Source organism: Maniola jurtina, chromosome 19, assembly GCF_905333055.1.
Source record: "Maniola jurtina chromosome 19, ilManJurt1.1, whole genome shotgun sequence".
Lineage (NCBI taxonomy): Eukaryota > Metazoa > Arthropoda > Insecta > Lepidoptera > Nymphalidae > Maniola > Maniola jurtina.
Window position 1 is genome coordinate 7,187,298 of NC_060047.1, and position 19,788 is coordinate 7,207,085.

General features: G+C 40.9%; 1 protein-coding gene across 1 annotated transcript in view; it reads left to right on the forward strand.

Moving 5' to 3' along the window:
• LOC123874915 overlaps positions 1-19,788 on the forward strand; it is a 47,351-nt gene that overhangs the window by 16,243 nt on the left and 11,320 nt on the right. The window lies entirely within an intron of this gene.

A 19,788-nucleotide genomic window follows, 5' to 3' on the forward strand; every position in this document is an offset into this window, starting at 1 on the left:
AGATCGCAACACCAAAAATTTCGCCCAAGAAGGAGTTACAAAGGGATCGATTTAGTGGTTTGTTTAGGGTTCCGTATATCAAAAGAAAAAAAGGAATCCTTACAGGATCACTTTGTTGTCTGTATGTCTGTCTGTCAAGAAACCTATAGGGAAACTTATAGGGTTGATCTAGAATCTCGAAAGGTATGTAGGTAGCACAAGCATAGGGGAAAATCCGAAAACCGTGAATTTGTGCTTACATAAAAAAAATTGATACTTTTGTACGGAATTTTTCGTGTGAGTCCGACTCGCACTTGACGGGTTTTTTATGTGTTGATGATGTGTGATACGTCACGACTGTCACGACTCATGAAAGAATGACGTAAACATATCTGTGTATTTTTTCGTAGGTAATCTAGTGGCTGTCTCTTATCCTACAACCATCAAGTGCACCAAAGCCATTAACCTTGATTCTGATTACTGAATGAATCTACGTCCCATCTTTAGTTTAATCTACACTCGCCCGTGGACAGACGTCGCATTTCGCTTTTTATTCTGTCTCATTTTTTTGCAACGCGATGCAAAGAAAATGTTTTTTTCCCGCCGCATTCAGTTTATCTGGTTATGTCATAGAGTTCATAGACAATGGCGGTTTCTTAACCATTAACGATTGCAAATGACTGACGTTTGACGCATTTTTAACGTAATAAAGCCTATCGCTTAATGAACAGTTAGTGATGCAGACGGCCATCCTGGTTGCATATTGCATGATGGTGCAATGCAGTCCACGGGTCATACCTACTTATAAAAAAGAACTGACTCGCCCCGGCTTTGTACGGGTGGACTTATGAGTATCTATTTTATGAGTTACAAGTGTAAATTAAAAATTTATAACACCCCCGACAAGTGAAGGTTACAGTAACTAGAAAAGAGCTGATAACTTTCAAACGGCTGAGCCGATTTTCTTAGATTATAGCTAAGAACACTCTCGATCAAGCCATCTTTCAAACAAAAAAAAAACTAAATTGAAATCGGTTCATTAGTTTAGAAGCTACGATGCCACAGACAGTTACACAGATACACTCGTCAAACTTACAACACCTGCCTTTTTGGTTCGGGGGTTAAAATGAGAATGTATCTAATAAGATATCCTTGCGAAATGTGCTAATTATGACAGCAACAAAATCCACTAAGCAGTTAATAAGTTGTAAGCAACCAGACACTTTGTTTTATGCTATTTATAGTAATAATATTGTATAGGATTTTTATGTCCTTGGACTTAAAACAAAACAGTACGACGTGTAAAGCCAAATTAGTAATATGTTCCGTTGAACAATATTTGCCATCGCTGGTCTGTCAGTACGAGCATAACGCGTTTCATTAACTTCACAGCTTCATACTGCGTCATACCTACCAACCTAGTCAAATTAAAAAAAAAAAACTTTGAAATGCTAACAGAAGTGAAACTTAAGCTATGAAATACAGTGCTTTTTTGGAATTTCCAATTACATAATTGCATTTTAAATTTCATAAATTGTAAATTAAAACCAATAAATAACATTCGTTTAGTTTTTGTATGTATCAGCAGTCCGAACTATCATAATTAGCATGTTGGTGACGCGACCTTGAAGTTTTTACCCATTCCAAATCGCATAACACTTCTAAAGTTTTCACACAAAGAAAATTGGAGTCAATCGCAAAACCTGTCATCGATAACAAAAATAATCTCGCTGTCAAAACAGGTTCAAAAGGGATTAACAGGTGTATTATTCATATCATCCGTAAAGGATTTATTATGATACTGAAAGGACGCAAGGAGGTACAGCCCGCATTCAATAACAAGCCCGTATAGAAGCCAATTAGTAGGAGACGGGGACGCCCATAATCCTCAGTACCAACTATTTGCGTTAATATCCACTTTATTGATGCACTAGTTAAACTAGTGCGTAAATTAGCGTATTACTAAACTAGTAGTGGGTTCATTTATGCACTAGTTTGTTAAACGATCGTTGGTGTTAATATTTTTTTTTAATTATATTTTTGTTGTCCTGTACCACACTGCACACAATAGAACAATAGTTATCACTTGTAGCTAATAGCTATTATAGTTAGGTAAATATCGGGTATTGATGATATTGATAATGCAGTGCGGTAAAAAGACTTCTAAGAACCGCATGATATTATCCATCCATACTAATATTATAAATGCGAAAGTGGGTCTGTCTGTCTGTCTGCTTCGCTTTTACGGCTCAACCGCTGAACCGATTTTAACGAAATTTTGTACAGACTTAGGATACATTCCGGGGAAGGACATAGGGTACTTTTTATCCCCGAAAAACAAACAGTTTCCGCGGGATTCCTTAAAAAACCTAAATCCACGAGGACGAAGTCGCGGGCATCCTCTAGTTGTGATATAATGTGCGATATTTTCCAATACAGAGAAAATACTCGTAGGTAGGTAAGCGCTTAGACTAGCTCACTATCAAGTTTTTCTATGGTCTAGATTCAAGTGATCTTCTTTTTTTAAAACATAATAAAAGTGTTTTCCTGTTATGTAAGCGAATGTATAGCGTTTTGTTCTATAGATATATATGAGTAGGCGTGTGCTTTTATGGTGTCGTTATACTATGTTTTTACTCGCACACCAAGTGGGATTTTTAAAAATCGGTTATAATGGGTGGAATTGGCAAAAATCCTATAAGTTACGCATACTTTTTAATTTTTCACCGAAAGTCCAAATAGATACCAATATTCATGGTTATAAACAATTTATAACTTGAAAAATTCATAGTCTTTCATTCTAGACTATCTAACCGCCTTAGGGGTGAAATTCTCAAAAATCCTTTTCTAAATAATCTAAGAGTACTATTCAAATTTCAAGTTTCTAACCCCTGTGGTTTAGGCTGTGCGCTTATAGATAAATCAGGACAAGTACTTAGGGTGAACTCATCCAATTTCGTGATAAAGCATAAAATGTAATAAAACTTCGCTATTTTCTTACAATTATCTTTTTATTTTTAATAGGAACATAAATCAGTCTCTTGTTTACAATAATTGGAATAATAAGTTTATTTAATACGACTATTTTTTTGAGTTATAGGTTAAAAACGAAACCTTCTTAACTCACACAACTTCGCGATAATCACTTTAAGTCCGTGATACATACTTGGCTAATTACGTTATCGCGGAATTGCAGAAGTTTTTAATTTTTTTTGTCACGAAATTATAAAAACATTTCCAAATAAACTACTAAGCTGCATCTTTCGCATTTACTTATATAGAAATGTGTTTCTGATTTCGTGACAAATAAATCAATAAAAAAAAGTTCAAAAGTTGAAAAAACTATAACCCGACTACGGAAAAATGAGACAACTTGAACCGACTTGGTACAAGTAAAATAAACTAAAAAGAATGAAACAAGATAGGTGCTTAGTGCTATCATCGTCTTGAGTAAGATTCAATATAAATGCCGTGGTCGTGCGTTTTGGACAGCGTAGGTATTTCTTATCCTTGATTGACGGCATTCCCAATGATTTTATTTGTCTACCAAATTAGAATATTTTCTTTTTGCTGGCGTTTCGTTATATTTCCTAATTTTTTAGTTTCTTGTTCCTCCATTACTTATATCTGTAAACAAGAAAATTTTCATTATACATAGAAAATAAAAATAGCTTATTAAGATAAAAATTCAACTCATTTAATTCCGTGACAAAAATACTGAAAACTTTTTTTATGTAGTTACCAAAATTTTATTTAGTTCTACTGGGTATAAATGTTCATATTAACTCAATAAATTACAAAACAAAACAGCTTTTAACCAATTTTTATACAAACATCACATGCACCTACGTTAAATCCGTGACACGACTTCAATTCAAAACTTGAAAATCAGTTAATTCTGTGGATTGAGGAAATAAGGAATGATACTAAAATTACTCACCTTTTTCTAACACCAAATAGAAAATCACATAATACACTGGTCTAAGATTAAATTGTGTAAGTTTCGTTGTAATCTAAGGATATTTAGTATTTATTTCTAATTATTTGCGTAAACACAAAGTAGCAATGGCGCGCAGCGCGTGGAAACTGAGCGCGGGCGGACAAATTTGTCATTTGTTACTATCTCTCTCGCACAATTCAAACCAAACTTTGCAGGGAGAATTGAGACTTATTACCCTACCATATAAGGTTCACATTAAAGATGTGTATTTGGCTCACCTAACTCAGTACCAGCTTCGAAACAAACTATCACGAAATTAGGAGTGTCACATAATTGCATGAGTTTACCCTACTAAGTATTTTTATAAGTTAACTAGCTTTCGCCCGCTTTGATTTCGTCCGCTTGGACTACACTAATTCCAAACTCAATTTTACCCCCTCAGGAGTTGACTTTTAAAAAATCCTTTCGTAGCGGATGATTACGTCATAATAGCCATCTGCATGTCAAATTTCAGCTCGATCCGTCCAGAAGTTTGAGCTGTGCGTTGATAGCATAGTCAGTCAGCTTTTCCCTTCATATATTTAGATATTTTATTGTGTGTATTTTTCTGTTGGGCAAGCGAACGTGTCGAGAGAGGCCAGGCCGCGTATCGAGCCGGTTGAGCGTATTTCTCATGCGCGGTGTTGCAACGCGCGGCTGTGGCAAGACGCAAGAATAAAGCCTGCAACACACAGGACGTGTGACGTTCGAGCAGCATGATGGCAACTTAGAATACAATCAACTGTATGAGCGCTACGACTAACTATATGAAGACGTTCACAAAGCGAATAGCTCTAGCAGCTCTTCTGCGGGTCCAAGCACCGTAGTTTGACAGCTAGTAGCGTAGTTTGCAGTGAGACTGATACTCTCACTATTGGGTAAAATGCTCTGTCGCAGCAAGAATAGGTACCTTTATTTGAGCAAATGACAGCATTGCGATTGTAGGAATTAAGATAATCACTACTTTTCTGCTAAGAGGGTGGCAGGAGAGTTGATGTCGCTCACTCCAGAAGATTAACTAGTGTTCCTTGTACTGAGTCCAATCTGAAGTTGCAACATGGCGGTCTGCGCAAGTCATAGACTAAGGATCTAACACAACACACAATCCCCACTGAGTTCTGATTTTGTAGTGTACCTAGTCATACGCCTCGTGTAAGTTTAAACTGACGTCCTGCCGTGCATTTTCCGACGCACACGCGTTGTGTATGTTTCAAGCTTAGAGAGCGGCGCCCGCGCAGCTGTCACGTCGCCATCGCCTTACAGCTAGTGATGGTCTTTATATTAGAATTCCAGCGAATTTAAATCGATTAAAACACGAATCGAATCAAGTCTAATACGATTTATAAAGATTGGCCTAATCAAAATAGGTAGAATGGAAATCATCATCATCATTGTCAACCGGTCAACGTCTACTGTTGGGTATAGATCTCTTGTAGGGACTTCCACACGTCACAGTCTTGCACCGCCTGAATCCAGCGGCTCCCTGTGACTCCTTTGATGCCGCCTGTCCATCTAGCGGGAGACTCTTCCAACGCTGCCCTTTCTAGAGTGAAGTCGCAAGCAAATGGTACTGCAAATGTTGCAAACTAAATATGTAGATAGAAATGCAGAAAATTAATACTAAACAAGAGTTTTTTGAACAGCTCAAAAGTGACGATTTTTACGATATGTCATCATATTCTATGGACCCAGAACCTAGATATTTTGAGTAAACCAATCGGTTATTTAGAATCATCAAGACTATCGACATCGCTCAGGTCGAGTCGGTGCTACCTGTAGCTCATCACTCGGGAGCAGCAGCGTACAGCACGCATGTGGTGCGCGTGTGTGGGTGACGTCAACGCGCCACTTTCACCGCACTTTCGTCGCTGGCGCGCTAAAAAACGGAGCGCGATTAGACGTTACTATTAGTACATGCGATGCGACTTGCGTTCTGTCGCGCGAAACGATACGGAATTATTTTCTAAAGCGCTGTGTGATGTTATGTATACTTACACATACCCGAGTTCAGCAGTTGAACACGCGACACGCACGAAATCGAGGGATAAAATGGTACGAGAGAGCAAGAGGTAGCAGACAAACGCGTTATCTTCTTCGGGCCTCGTTCTAGAAAGTTCTGGGTAAATTGAGCTTGGCTGATTGCAGTGAAAAGGAAAACATGAAGGCCGCATAGCAGAAGAAACCAGCCCAATCTTTTTTTTTCTAGCAATCTCATCATCAACAATCTATACCCCCATGAGCACGGGTCTCTATCTCACAACGAAAAGGGATTAGGCTTCACATCTTTTTGAGAACATAACGGAGCTTTCAGGCATGTAGATTTCCTCACAAGGTTTTCCTTCCCCCTTAAAACATGTGATATTTAATAACTTCAAAAGTTAGAGGTACGTGCCTGGGATTGAATCCTGGACTCCCCGTATGGAAGGCCGACATCACCACTATCCTATCACCCCTTTTTAACAATCTACGTACGTACATTTGGTCCCGCATTAGCTCTCGCTTATAATTTTTTACTGATGAAGTTTGTTGGCCACATGTTGCCATGTCGACTGCCGAGAGTTGCATAAGGCTTCACGACTAGAGATACCAGTCTTGCGTCCTTTCTTTTTTGACCTAGTCATACCAGTCTGTTTCTTAACCTAACTCATATCATCTGCACTGTTGTGTTCCATACATTTTCAGTCAGAAAGATCTTTACCTGCAATTCTCTTTTCGTTGTATCTACAAGAGCAAGAAGTTTATTCCTTTGCCTGATTTATAAGTAGGTAGGTAAGTGCTAGGTATATAAAAAGAAAAGTCCTGAGTCCTGACTCACTTACTGACTGATTCATAAAACCTTGGAACAGAAATCTGAAATCTCGTACAGAGTTTTCCTGTATAAAGTAAACAAGGAAAATGGTCGGAGTTTTTAAAATTCCCATGAAAGCGAAGCCGCGGGCGGTCGCTATTGTTTGATTTTAGTATTTAACATTAGGCACTGGAAGAAATATGTTTTATTTTATCATGAACTGAATAGAAGATCAAAACGTGATGCGAATGCCGGTCCACGAGACGGTGCTAACTCGGTCTACAAATACCTACGCCCCGTCAATTACAGGTTTCAGTCGGCACCTGTCTGCACTCCATATACCTTCGACTAATTTTAAATCGCCTACGATCGCAAGGATTCGCGCTTCGTCCGCTGCGAAACAAGTAAAATCCATTTGTTGCTATCACGCCTGTCTAATTACGCTCTGTCATAGACTCTTCGAAGGCTCTATTACTGGTTCCAAACTTAGAGCGGACTATAACACATTCGGTAGCACGCAGGGTAGAGTGGATTTTATGCGGGGGTAGTAAGGTCGATATTGAGGGTGGAGTTTAATTTCGCTCAGTGTGACAATTACGGCGATGCGGCCCGCCCTCGCGCCGCAATCGATAGGCCTAGCGCGGGCGAGGGCGGGCGGGCGCGGGGGCTGGATCGAGGGGGGAGGAATGGTCATTACTTATGCAAAGCAGCGGCAGCGGCACTCGCGACCACACGTCCGTGGCCTCCGCTTCATGCCATCATTGATTTGGGCTGATGACGCGCATCATCATTAATAATTGACCTTGCGCCACTTGCGCTATTGAGCTCCTACTAACAGTAGGTACCTGTCGCCTTGTATCATGCGTCCATCCCCGAACTTTTCAGGTTTCACGAGGTATATAATGTACTTATACCCTCAACAGAATAAATACTAAATAAAACCCCTACAGCCCTACAGCTTGCGGAAAATACGAGTAGTTCCCACCTACCGGGTACCTGTGCGCTGTGGTAGAGAATATTTTCAAGATTTTGAATGTGCCTTGAGAGTTGACACTACCGCTGGGTACCATTCGAAAGTTTCAATAATGCAGATCGGAAAATAGATTGATGAGTATCAAGAATTTAGAATACCATTGTTATACTTTTAATAAAAATCTTCTCAAATTAGCCTAATTCAATTTTCCAAAATTGCCACTCCAGAATCGAATGTGAGACATTTTCCTTGCGATGTAAGAATTCCACTGTGTCAGAAGGGCCGTCCAACGTATTTCTATCTCCTCCATTTGAATGTAGCAGGGGACGTTACAAAGGGAATTCGCAGGGCCCCTAATCTGTGAGTTAGCAATGGGTTAAGGGAGCTCATTTCGAAATTCGGGGCTTGGTCTTTGTACGCTCCCCCGGGCGCGGGCCCCTTGCAGCGGGAACCTTTATTGCTTATTTCGACTAACGGTCTAACCAAGTATTAAAACTTTGCATCTTGAATTTGCTCACTAATAACATTTACCCAAAAAAAAAAAACCTCTAAAACAAGCGTGTAGTCGTGTAGTGCTAGGAATGAGAACGACAGCTAACATTTGAATCAATGTCTTAGAATTTCAGTCCACCCGCGATCTTGGTACAAAATTCTAAACAAATTATTCTTACGTGGTCTACCGTAAAAAGTCAAGAAAGTCTAGCTTTATATTGATAAAAGAAAAAAGTGTTCGAGAAAATTCCTGAAAAGAAAATAGCTTGCAAGTTCAGCTTATAATCAAATTCTCGCACGAAAGACAATTCGCTGGCTTAAAGCTTGCGGCGACGCGACGTCATTCTAAGCTTAGCTCGTGAAAAACTGTCTCGCAAAGACCAAGCAGTAAGGGCCGGTATAAGTTTGCGCGGGAAAATTCATTCCCGCGCTTTGTAACGAGTTTTCTTGGGAGGGAGGGTATATAAGGCCGTGGCCGCCCTCTGGCACTCACTACCTAATGTAATTGGGAGCGGAGAGGAGCTCAGTCCTGTAGGCTTTGGCTCGTGGGCGCACGTTTGAGAGATTACGAATTCATTGTCATTACACTTTCATGTCGTACGAGTCTGCTGCGATATATTGTCTCTGCTATTGACTTATTGCTCTGTTACGAAGATTTATTTCTGAATATTATGTATAGGACATGTACATAATTATGTATTATAAAAGTCGAGCGTTTATATTTGAGCGGTTGGACCCAAGGGTAGCAGATAAAATCCATGGAGACAATAATCCATGTTCCAACCTAAACCTCATCGTTGCTTTTGATCGTATGATTGTGGTCAAGCGCAAGCCTATCTTGCAGGAAAAAAAATTACTAAAGTCAAACAAATGATCAAAAGATATTTCTATTACCACAGATCGGCATTCAATTTAAAGAAATCATTATTAGACAACAATTGTACCTTCTAGATTTGCGTAAGAATAAAAATATAAAACACAAAGCAAAGCGCTAACTCGGAATGTTGCAAGCGATATCGCTCTTATCACCGCTTATCACCTTCAAGGTGACGGTCCGATGTAACTCCGACGATTGCCGTATCACCCGCAATTAAATACATATACGCCTATTACACAAGTATTAAAATATTATATGTTCATCCAGTGTATTAAAATTTTTCATTTACATTCTACATTTAATGTAGGAATACCTACCATCTGAAATCGAAATTCTGAAGTAGGTATTTCTCTATCGAGTGTTGTTCTATAAAACACCTCTATTACGATTACAGGTAGGGACTTAGACAGCAGCTATTAAACAATCAGTCTCACAAAGGTTCTAAGTTCTAACATGGTACCCTAGAGATGCAAAAACTTTTAGGTATTTAAATAAAAAGTTGATGAAAATTGGGCGGGCGGAGCAGAGAATTGTGTGGCAATAACTCAACAGAATAAGGCTGAAATCATGAATAGTTGTAGATTCGAGGTTGAACCTTACTTACAGACACTTTGGATTATTGTTGTATCTCATTTAGACCTAAATAATACTTAAAAATGCATCACTTTTTATTAAGAATTTTCCTATATGTATATAATATAATGTTAGGTAGGTAGGTAAAGGTATATTTTATCTATTGATAAATATTATCATTAATTTGCCAAATTGCAATCGCGATTAAAGTCACACCAAATAAAACAAAGCAAAGCAAATAAATTACTATCAAAAATCTCAGATTAGTCGAAAATATTGACATTGATCGTTGAAACTCGAAAGTATCGGCGATAAGTTTTCGCGAAAGGCGGGAAACGCGGCAAATTATGTATAGGTAATATCGAAGGCCACGTGCTCGGTTGACGTTAACAAAGTTTCCCGATGCGGAGAAAACTTTGTGACATGTGAGTGGTAGACACTTACAATATGTGCCCCTCCTAGCGCCCGCCGCCCTCGCCGCATCCGCCGCCGTGACTCAGCGGCGCCCTCGCGCGACGTCGCACCGTCTGCCCCCATGGAAAATTTATACCCACCCTCTACCCAAGAATATTAAACTTCCACCCGTCTAAATTCGACTGTACTGCTCCGTAATACGACGCATTTTCCCCCAGCGATCGGTCCAAAGACAAAGGAGCGCTAGCAATTTTGCCGAAAACAAACCCTAACTCCAGAGGGATATAGTTTGTAATTTATGAGACGAGGTGACTCACGTGCTGCGAATCGCCACGTTGACATCGCAGTGCTCGGACGCCAGTTGGGTTGTGAAATAAAACTCTTTTTTCCAAGACCAAACCGACGTACCTAATCGCACCTACCTCTACCAGTAGGCTACAAGATTATTAAAGACTACAGTTTCGCATTAGCATAGTTTCCTTTATGTGATACGAAAATTAAAATACAGAAATCAGTACAGGGTCTCCAACTCTCCACTCTCCAATCAATTAATTAACGTTCCGCATCCATAGAGCATCGTCAGCAACGTTGGCCGACTTTACATTTTCTCGATTATTCGTCGCTGGCTCGATGTTTCGCGTCTCGAGAGCGTGTGCTCTCTCATCTCCTTAATTCGTCCTTCGCCACAGCCCCCTGCCCCATCCAGCGCTGCCCGGGAAGGGTGCTCACTCTCTCGTTAAGCGGAGTTGCCCCCCTTATTTATGCCTGGCGCGCGGTGGTGGGCGGCGGGCGGCCGACCCGGGGGCGCTCTATCGACGTCGGTTCGTATCTATGTGCTGGTGAATTAAGAGCGAGTCGGCTTTCATTTTACTTTAAAGCTTCCACGCTCGTGTGCTCGCCTTTCAGACGAACGAGTCCGCCCGCGCAAACTTCGACTCTGTGGCCCCCGGCTCTACGGTTAGAAACTCCGTCGCCCTTTTATTCGCCTTCAGTGTTTTATAACTTCAGAGTGGGCGAAGCGGGTGGCGGGTGGGTTTTTGTGAGTAGAGAAGGACTTTTTTGACGTACGTTTTTTATGTTTTATTCGTTTAGGGTTCGCTAAGATAACGATGTCATACTGAGGGTGAAAAGTACGCTCAGAGGAGCAGGTTCGGAGTGCTGCATGTGTATTGTAGCTGAAGTAGTTCTGAAAGCATGAATTAGCACAAGAATCGCTTTGTGGGTCTAGGTATTTCATGTTTTCAGTTCTAAGTATAATATCATTGTAGTATTAAGTAGAAGGAGCTGCCTTCAGAACTCAAATATGTAATGTAAGCTTGTAAATTTAATCAAGGAACAAAATGTTAAGTTGAAACTACACAACTTATTTGTAAGTAGGCGAGGGAAAACTATTTTCTAAAGTTTGTTAGCGAGAACGGGTGGAGTGGGCGGCTAAGTGTAGGTACGCACAACGTCTTCAGAGAAAGTGAAATTTAGCACAAGTTCGGAGAAATACAACTCTACGCGGTTCCCCCTCCGCCCTTTGAGGAGTCATCTGCGAGGGGTGGCAGTAGGCAGTCGGCAAACCCGGCTTATAACAATTAAGTTTATTTGCTCGCGCGTTTTCCACTCTGCCTCAGTGAGGCAACATGTTTTTCCAGCGCGTCTTATAATATTCATACACACTACACTTTGTTACACTTTATCAACAGTTTGGAGAACTTTACCGCAACTCGTACTGCCTATCTCTAAGTTAGTATTGGGCGTGACATAAAGAGGGATCGTTTCACGTTTCACGGTTTCGAGTTTGGGTTTCGATCCGACTGGGTAGGTGGGTACTAGACGTTAGGGGTCTTTGTATCACACGTGAAAAATCAGAAGTGGCAGTACCCCGTGACGGTTGAACGACCTTTGTTAAGGTGTCGCTTTCGGGCAGGTTATTTAGTGCGGCGGGCGGGGCGGCGCAGGGCGGGCGGGAGCTCGGCCGGGCGCCCGGGTCGCCGGGCAACGCAACTGGGTCACACCGGGCCTTCCACCACCCACCAATTATGTACACGCTCGTTACCGGACACGCGTTTTTCAATCACATCCATATTTAATTGGGCATCACAGCCTGAAAATATGTACCGCCCTGTTTTACCCGGAACTCTATTTAAATTGCTATGTCACCGTTCAAAGGCAATGTGCACCATTGCAAATAGTGCACGGCTGCGATTGGGTGTTTATATAATCGATAAATTAATACGATAGCACCGAACTCTGTGGATGCGATTATAACTTTACGTTTTGGAGTTTCGTAGAAAGTAGAGTTTGGAATGTTAGAGTTTAGATGCGCGATAGGAGAAAGTTTGGGTAGGAGCGTGGGTAAAGTAGTTTCAGAGTTTTAGTGCGTCGTCTTGCGGAACTCCTTACAAGACGGAAACTGTGCCCTAACTTGTTGCATGGATGCACCGCGGGGGGTGCGGGGTGGGCGGGCGTGCGCGGGTCGCGGGGCCGTCTTCATAGTGAATGGGCGCGAGATGTCGTGGCCGGCCCGCGTATGGAGATGCCGCCATTGATAACCGTGACCTAGCCCTTATCGCGGACGCTTTGTCGATGACTCCCGCATAGATTACCCTGTACAGTTTACACCTCGTACGGCTCATGTGTTCTCTATATATGCAATCTAGCTTAGGACACATACCTACATTGGGTACTGACTTACCAAGTTACCTCATTGTATTTGCTTACGGGTGGTTCTATTCAAAATTCGACTAACTGATCAAAGATCATTGGATCTGTTATTCACAACCTTATTTCTTACTATTGAAGAGTTAAAAGTTCTTAGGGCAGTTTTGAATTAGAAATAATAGAGTTCGCTAACAATGCTTGTTGTCATAAGAATCATTATCTGCTTAATCATGTCCCAGTAAGTAAATAGATCAGATGCGAATATGTAGTTGTAAAAAATTATAATAAAACAGCAAAGAGATTGGTATCACAAAACAATTATTGATAGAGTCAAGGAAGTGCGTTAGGTGACTGATAAGAGAATCGGGGGCGGCGCCTATCAAATGCAACCTTGACATTGAAGCTGGTGTCGCCGGATCGATTGTCGGAACTCACAAAACCATCTCAAATAATAATAGTGTCGGGAGGATGAATGAGCACATTAGCGAGCGGAGCGGCGCGGGCGGCGCAGTCATTACGCGCCCCCATTAATCACTGCAACAATCGGCCGATATCTCGCTATTTACAAACGCGGGAGCACGTGTTCGACGCTCGTACTACGCGGAGTGTATTGACCCATTTAGATAGCTCGACCTTCGCGCGGCCATTGTGAGCGAAAAACATAAAAATAAGTTTTATTGCGGCGTCGTTATGCGTATCGCTGCGAGTGCGGGCGTCACGCTCGCGCCGCCCGACAGCTGATCGCTACGTGACATTTTTATTTTATTCGCTCTCTTCCGGGGATTCTCCGAGGTACGTGCCGTGCCAGTGACGTCATCATCCCGCGCGCCGCTGATTTATCGCCTCCGAAGCGCACGCCGCGAAGTTCATCCTGCGCCTGCGGTCGGAAGATTTATGCACCGCGTACGCACTCCGTCTCACAATGTCAGTGCTAACCGCTAAGTGCACGGCCGCCTTGAACCAGTCCCGTTGCCGTTTGTCGCACCGCGCTGCAATCGAGATTATTGCTTTCCGGCTACCTAATTAAATTGCAATAGCGGCGGAGTTTTATCGTTCATTAAGTGAATGCGGTGGAGCTAAAGATAGACCAGTGTCGTAGTAATTTAGCAAGCACTAGATCATGCCTTCAACTTCGTCTATGGATTTAGACTATGAGTCTATGTTGATTTTCCGGGACCAAAAGTAGCCTATGTCCTCCCCGGGACGCAAGCTTTCTCCTGTACCTTTCGTCAGAATCGGTTAAGCTGATGAGCCGTGAAAAGTTAGCAGACAGACAGACACAACATTTGCATAGCAATCACTTGCATAGCAATCACAGAGATGGATCATATAATACCCCATATGGAGGCAAACTGTAGAGGCTACACAGCCTTCTTTAAAATTGGGTTGGTTATATAGTATATTCGATATGGTTAGAGCCAAAGCCTTATATAGTTTACGCAGGGCTCGCAGTAGTCTTTAACATAAGGGCTTGTGGAGCACGCCGAACTTAGTGCCCCCGGCCTGATGGGGCCCTGAAGAACTGAAACTCACTATGTACTTACCTGATTATTTTTCATCCAATAAATCTTTGGAAAACACATTGAGTTTTTGGTTCAACGTATCACTCTAACAGCTCAGTACTCGTAGTTTCATTTTTGAGACAAATTGCTGCCAATTGCAGACTTTTAACTTTTCGCTGAATAAAAGTACAATTTGATGTTGCAGTCTGATTCTTATTTATAAAAGGGCCCTAAACTTATGTGTAGAGCCAATGCATAGTACAAGATGGCCCTGCCTGGCAGTCATTCAGACGCTAAGAGTAGGTAGGCATTATCTTTTCCCTACATTAACACACATCAATGTATTTATGGAGTGAACGCAACTGCACTTAGGCAGGTTTAATCTGCCTACCTATAGTTTGTTTGAAACGTTTAGTCTAGCGTTGGGTGTGCTTGAGAATAGTCATTGTAATGCACTCCTAAGCAAAAGGTTCTCCTACATAGTCTGTAGCGTAATAGGTACCTACGTAGTTTTAACTTTACGCTCTTACCCCCTTACTGTGCCTAACAACGACCTAACTTGTGTGTTACGAAACCGGTCTATAAACTTTGTACCTAGTCATACAAAGTCATCATCATTATCATCAGCCTATCGCCGTATCACTACTGAGCACGGGTTTCCTCAGAATGAAAAAGGTTTGACTATACTCCACCACATTGGCCAAGTGCAGATTGGCAGACTTCACACACTTTTAAAAACATTGTGGAGAACTCTCAGGCATGCAGGTCTCATTACGATGTTTTCCTTTACCGTTAAATCAAGTGATATTTACCGGGGAGTGCGTACCCAGGGACGAACTCTACGAACCTCTATCACCGCAAAGTATACAACACAATTTTTTTTAAAATTACAGCTACTAAAAAAAATTCTACCAAGCGATATAAATGTTCGTCGATTGTCTCTACCAATTTGGTAGACAGGTTGGAGGTAGGTTAGCAGGACTAAGTACAAGTGGTACAAGTCACGGATATACCGACACCGTAAATAGAACTCCTAGGGAATTGAGGAGGTACTATTGATAAAAACCTAAAAGCAGTGGTCTGGCCGGCAGGTCTTATTTACCATAAACCGGTCACGCAGAAGAATCGCGTTTTCTTTCTTTCTGAAGAAGAAGAAACGGTCAGATTTTATCAAGCACTTCCTCAAATTTCCCTCTAGTCGAAAATGCGAATTTTCCATAAATAACCGTATAACCTAAATACCTTTACAGAAAAAGTGAAATGAATAGGCATGTTCTAGGCAAGTATACTCCAACCAAGACCTCATCATTGCTTTTTATAAAGCATGGTTGTAGTCAAGCGCAAGCCTAATTTGCAATAAAAAAAAAAATTCGCTATAATTATTATTTATATTCGATATAATTTGAAACTTAGAAAGGCCTACGTCTTGCATAATTTGAAAACTGACGTACGCGACCGACACCAGCGTCCGAAGATTTCGTGTGAATAAGACCCCTTGCCAGGCCTGGGTATTGACTATCTATACCATTGACTAACATACACAGACATGGTATTGGAAGTTTAAAATGTATGCATCGAAAGGGAAAATGGCAGTTTTTGCTCGGTTAGATGACGCACGGTTTCCCGAACGCGGACGGAGCGCCAATGCGGGAGGAATGTCGGCCCGCCACTCATGGCCACGCAGGCTGATCGGGTGTTTGCTCTTACATATCATGTCTGTGAATATTCTAACTTAAATATTCATCCTAATCCATACTTCCATACTAATATTATAAATGCGAAAGTGTCTGTCTGTCTGACTGCTACCTTTTCACGGACCAACAGTTTAACCGATTCTGACGTTTGGTATCTACAGTGTTAGCTTATATGCCGGGGACGGACATAGGCTACTTTTGATCCTGGAAAATCAAAGAATTCCCACGGGATTCCTAACCGATTTGTATGAAATTTGGTACCGAGGTAGCTTGCATACATGTAATTGACATAGGCAACTTTTTATTTCGGAAAATCGAATCTTTAAAAACCTAAATCCACGCGGACGGTCGCGGAAGTCGCGGGCATCCTCTAGTATTAGGTGTAAATGCACATCGTTTTCTGTCTGTCTGTCTATCAGTCAGTCAGTCACGTTTTCATGAATGTATAAGGGAAGAGAGTGTGTACCCGTGCTTGTGCGCATAATATTATATGTACTTGTGCACTTCCTGAGCAGATAGCTCATCTCCGTGGAAATTGGTTGCCGTGGCCGAAATTCAGTCATCATCAATCGATAGACGACCACTACTAAACATATTATTAGGTCCCTTGTAGGAACTTTTTGAGTCTCCTTGGCGCAGCGGTAAGCGTTGTGGTCTTATTAGGTAATACCGGTCCCGTGTTCGATTCCCGGCAGGGGTTTATAATTTTATAATTTCTAAATTTCTGGTCTGGTCTGTTGGGAGGCTTCGGCCGTGGCTAGTTAATACCCTAATGGAAAAGCCGTGCCGCCTGACTATTGCTACTTTAGCTTCAGAAAGCTCTGAAATTCGGACATGAATTTACATTATTAGTAGGTAGAGGTACTCGTAAGTGACTTTTCCTTTCGCCTTTCTTAAAGCCTTATTTAAAAAAGTACTTACTCGTCACAATAAACGCATAGAGCCACGTCTCGTACAAGCATAGTAATTCGTAAACAATGCGTTTGGGGATTTCCCTCCCTTTTTATGCGGGAACACATTCCTGAGGGATTCCTTTTGTTTGCGTTTAAACGGTCTTGTTCATTTTTTCACTGTCACCTTGGAGTTATTTGACGCGAGATTGCATAACTATGTTACACACGCATAACTTAGTCGATAGGTACAAAAAACTGTCTACCTGCCGATCAAATCGATGTTTTTTTTTCTTTAACAGGAGCGCTACGCTATCTTTACTAGATTGGAGGGTACCTACCTGTACTAAACTGTACCAAAGACCTATAAAGTGATCTAAGTTCAAATATTTGCTAGCACTGTACCTACTAGCACACAGTTCTCAAAAAGTGTCCCCTGAACTTGCGACAATGAATGCCATTGCCCATATTATACGTAATAAGGCCTAAATAATATTTTAAATTTGTACCTAACAAATCAACAGAATACCTACATATTATGTACGTAGAATCGTTGTTTTATTCAAAAATATTCACCTACAAATCGCAAGCCAACTTAAAACTATAGTCTAATACAAAACGGGACAGTCGTATAAAAAGCTCCAAGAAGCCGAAGCTGCGCGGGCGCAGACCGAGAACAGGATGTGAGACTGGTCGGCGCACACAGGTCCGTTTGCCGTGTACGTACGCGCCGCTGCACGCACACTAGCGCGCACGGCCTCGCTCGCCGCCGCTCACGGAAATGTGCGTGCCAGCGACTGCCTTGGCTCATGCCGAATAAACCGAATAGGTACAACTAAACTCGTTAAGGAAACTTTGGCTCTGAGTCTCCATACGTTTTTCTTTTTTCACTAACACTAACACTATTTCGATACTTGAAACAATTACAATAATTTTGAATAAAACTTGCAGGGTATGTTAACCAGTAACAAGCACTCCAAAATTATTAACAATTCCTATTTTTGAATGACAAAAATAATTTTTAATAAAATATTGTACATATTATGTAGGGTATGTTAACTGGTTACCAAATGCTTTGTGGTTTTTCAACAAAAGCTAGCAAAAAATTATGCTACTCTCAGTTATCTTTTTGAAAATCTTTTCCTTAAATGTGTTAGTAGTAGCAATTTGTTTGATAGTCCATGAAACGAAAAACAAAAAACATTTTGGAAGAAAAAGAGATGATAAAATTGATAATAGGTACTTACTTAATTAATTGTAAAACGAATTAATCAAAACAGTCATAATCAGATCTACATCAATAACAAACCACATAATCATTAAAACAATTGTTATGGCTTCCGAGATCCGAAACTATCAATAAATCATCCCGCGCGTAAAGAATTTAAGTATAACGGTGCTTCACTCGGCTAGGCTAATCTACAATCTTAACCCACCTGTAAACGAAAAGAGACGATTTTTTGATAAAACTAATGTTGCCAGATTGGGAAGGGGTGGAGATATCAGTTATCTAAAATTTGAATTCACGTATTTTTTTAGAGTTAACAGATATTATAAGTAATATATGTATATGTATTTGTATAATTAAAAAAAATTGTTTGTACCTACTTCAATTCACTACATAATCAACTCTCAGCCGTTTGTGTTATAATTTATGTTTTTTTAAATGAAAAATGTTATTTTGTGTAGAAATAGAAAGAGTTGATCTTGTATTTATATAATATACATTAAAAACAAAACTGACCCGATTCAAAAAATCTTGATTTTAAATATGGCCATTTAATGATTGCGTTTGAAAATTGAGCCTAAAACGATAAAGTAGGTACGCTAATATCATCAAGCGAAAAGTATAGGAGCTACCGAAACAAGAAACTTTGCAAAGGACGTAATTTTTTCTCGCCTAGTTGTAACTCAGAATTGATACTAATTTTTGAAAAATGACATTCATAAAGTTTATAAGTATAAAAATCTGTATAGAATCCATAACTAGGTGCAGAAAATCCATATATCTATCAATTAGGTAGATAGTAGTGTTCTGGCAACTCTGGATCAATCAATGAATGAGCTCGCCTCTATGATCACGTGTTCTATTGTACTAAAAAGGAATGTTAATCACAAATCGGTCGTTCAATAGAATTCGATATCGCAGATTAACACACCTCTTCACGCTATCAAATTTTATGAATGGACTGCCCAAAAAAAATACTATCTGGATCATTTGTAGTAAGTTTTTACGCATCTTTATTATCGTCGTTTGTCTTCAAATTATTAAACAGGAGTTATGAAAGCGCTTTGTCGTTCTTTCGCCCACATCATTGTTCGAACTGAATTTTTTTGATATTCAAAGGTAAATATAGTTATCACAAGATAGTTTTCTTTCAGTATCATACCTACGCGAAAATGTTCATTATAATTCATTAGAAGGTGGTAGACACTAGATAGCCTCCAGGGACTTTGGATTCGTTTTCCAAAAAACATGGGTTTTTTTAACCATAATGGCAGATATTTAAATGCTAAACACGAGCTATTTGCGTTTTCTCTTATAGCCTAGCTTCATAATGCAGAACTGTACACCCCACGCTATCAACCCCATTTTATAGTTGACTATAATATAAACGCTCGTCGAAGCGTAGGTAGCTGGCTGTAGCGTTAGATAGAAGCGGACGGCCGCTACGCGATGTTATTATGTGGCGAGGCTGTGTGAGCGTGCACGTGCACGAGACTCACACAAGCGCGAAGCCCTCGGCCTCCGCCACCCATGCCCCTCGCCCGCGACCCGTTCTGCCCCCCGCACCCCGCCCCGCCGCTCCGACCCGCACTCGTTCGACAACGACATGGCTTAGCGCGCTGTGAGGCAATGCGGTGCCGCCATCTATTCGCTCTTTACAATGCCATAGAAAGTTCGTTCGACTCGCCCCACCGATCGAACTTTTCCTACCTTCACGGGCCGACTGACCGATTATATGCACCGCTACCTT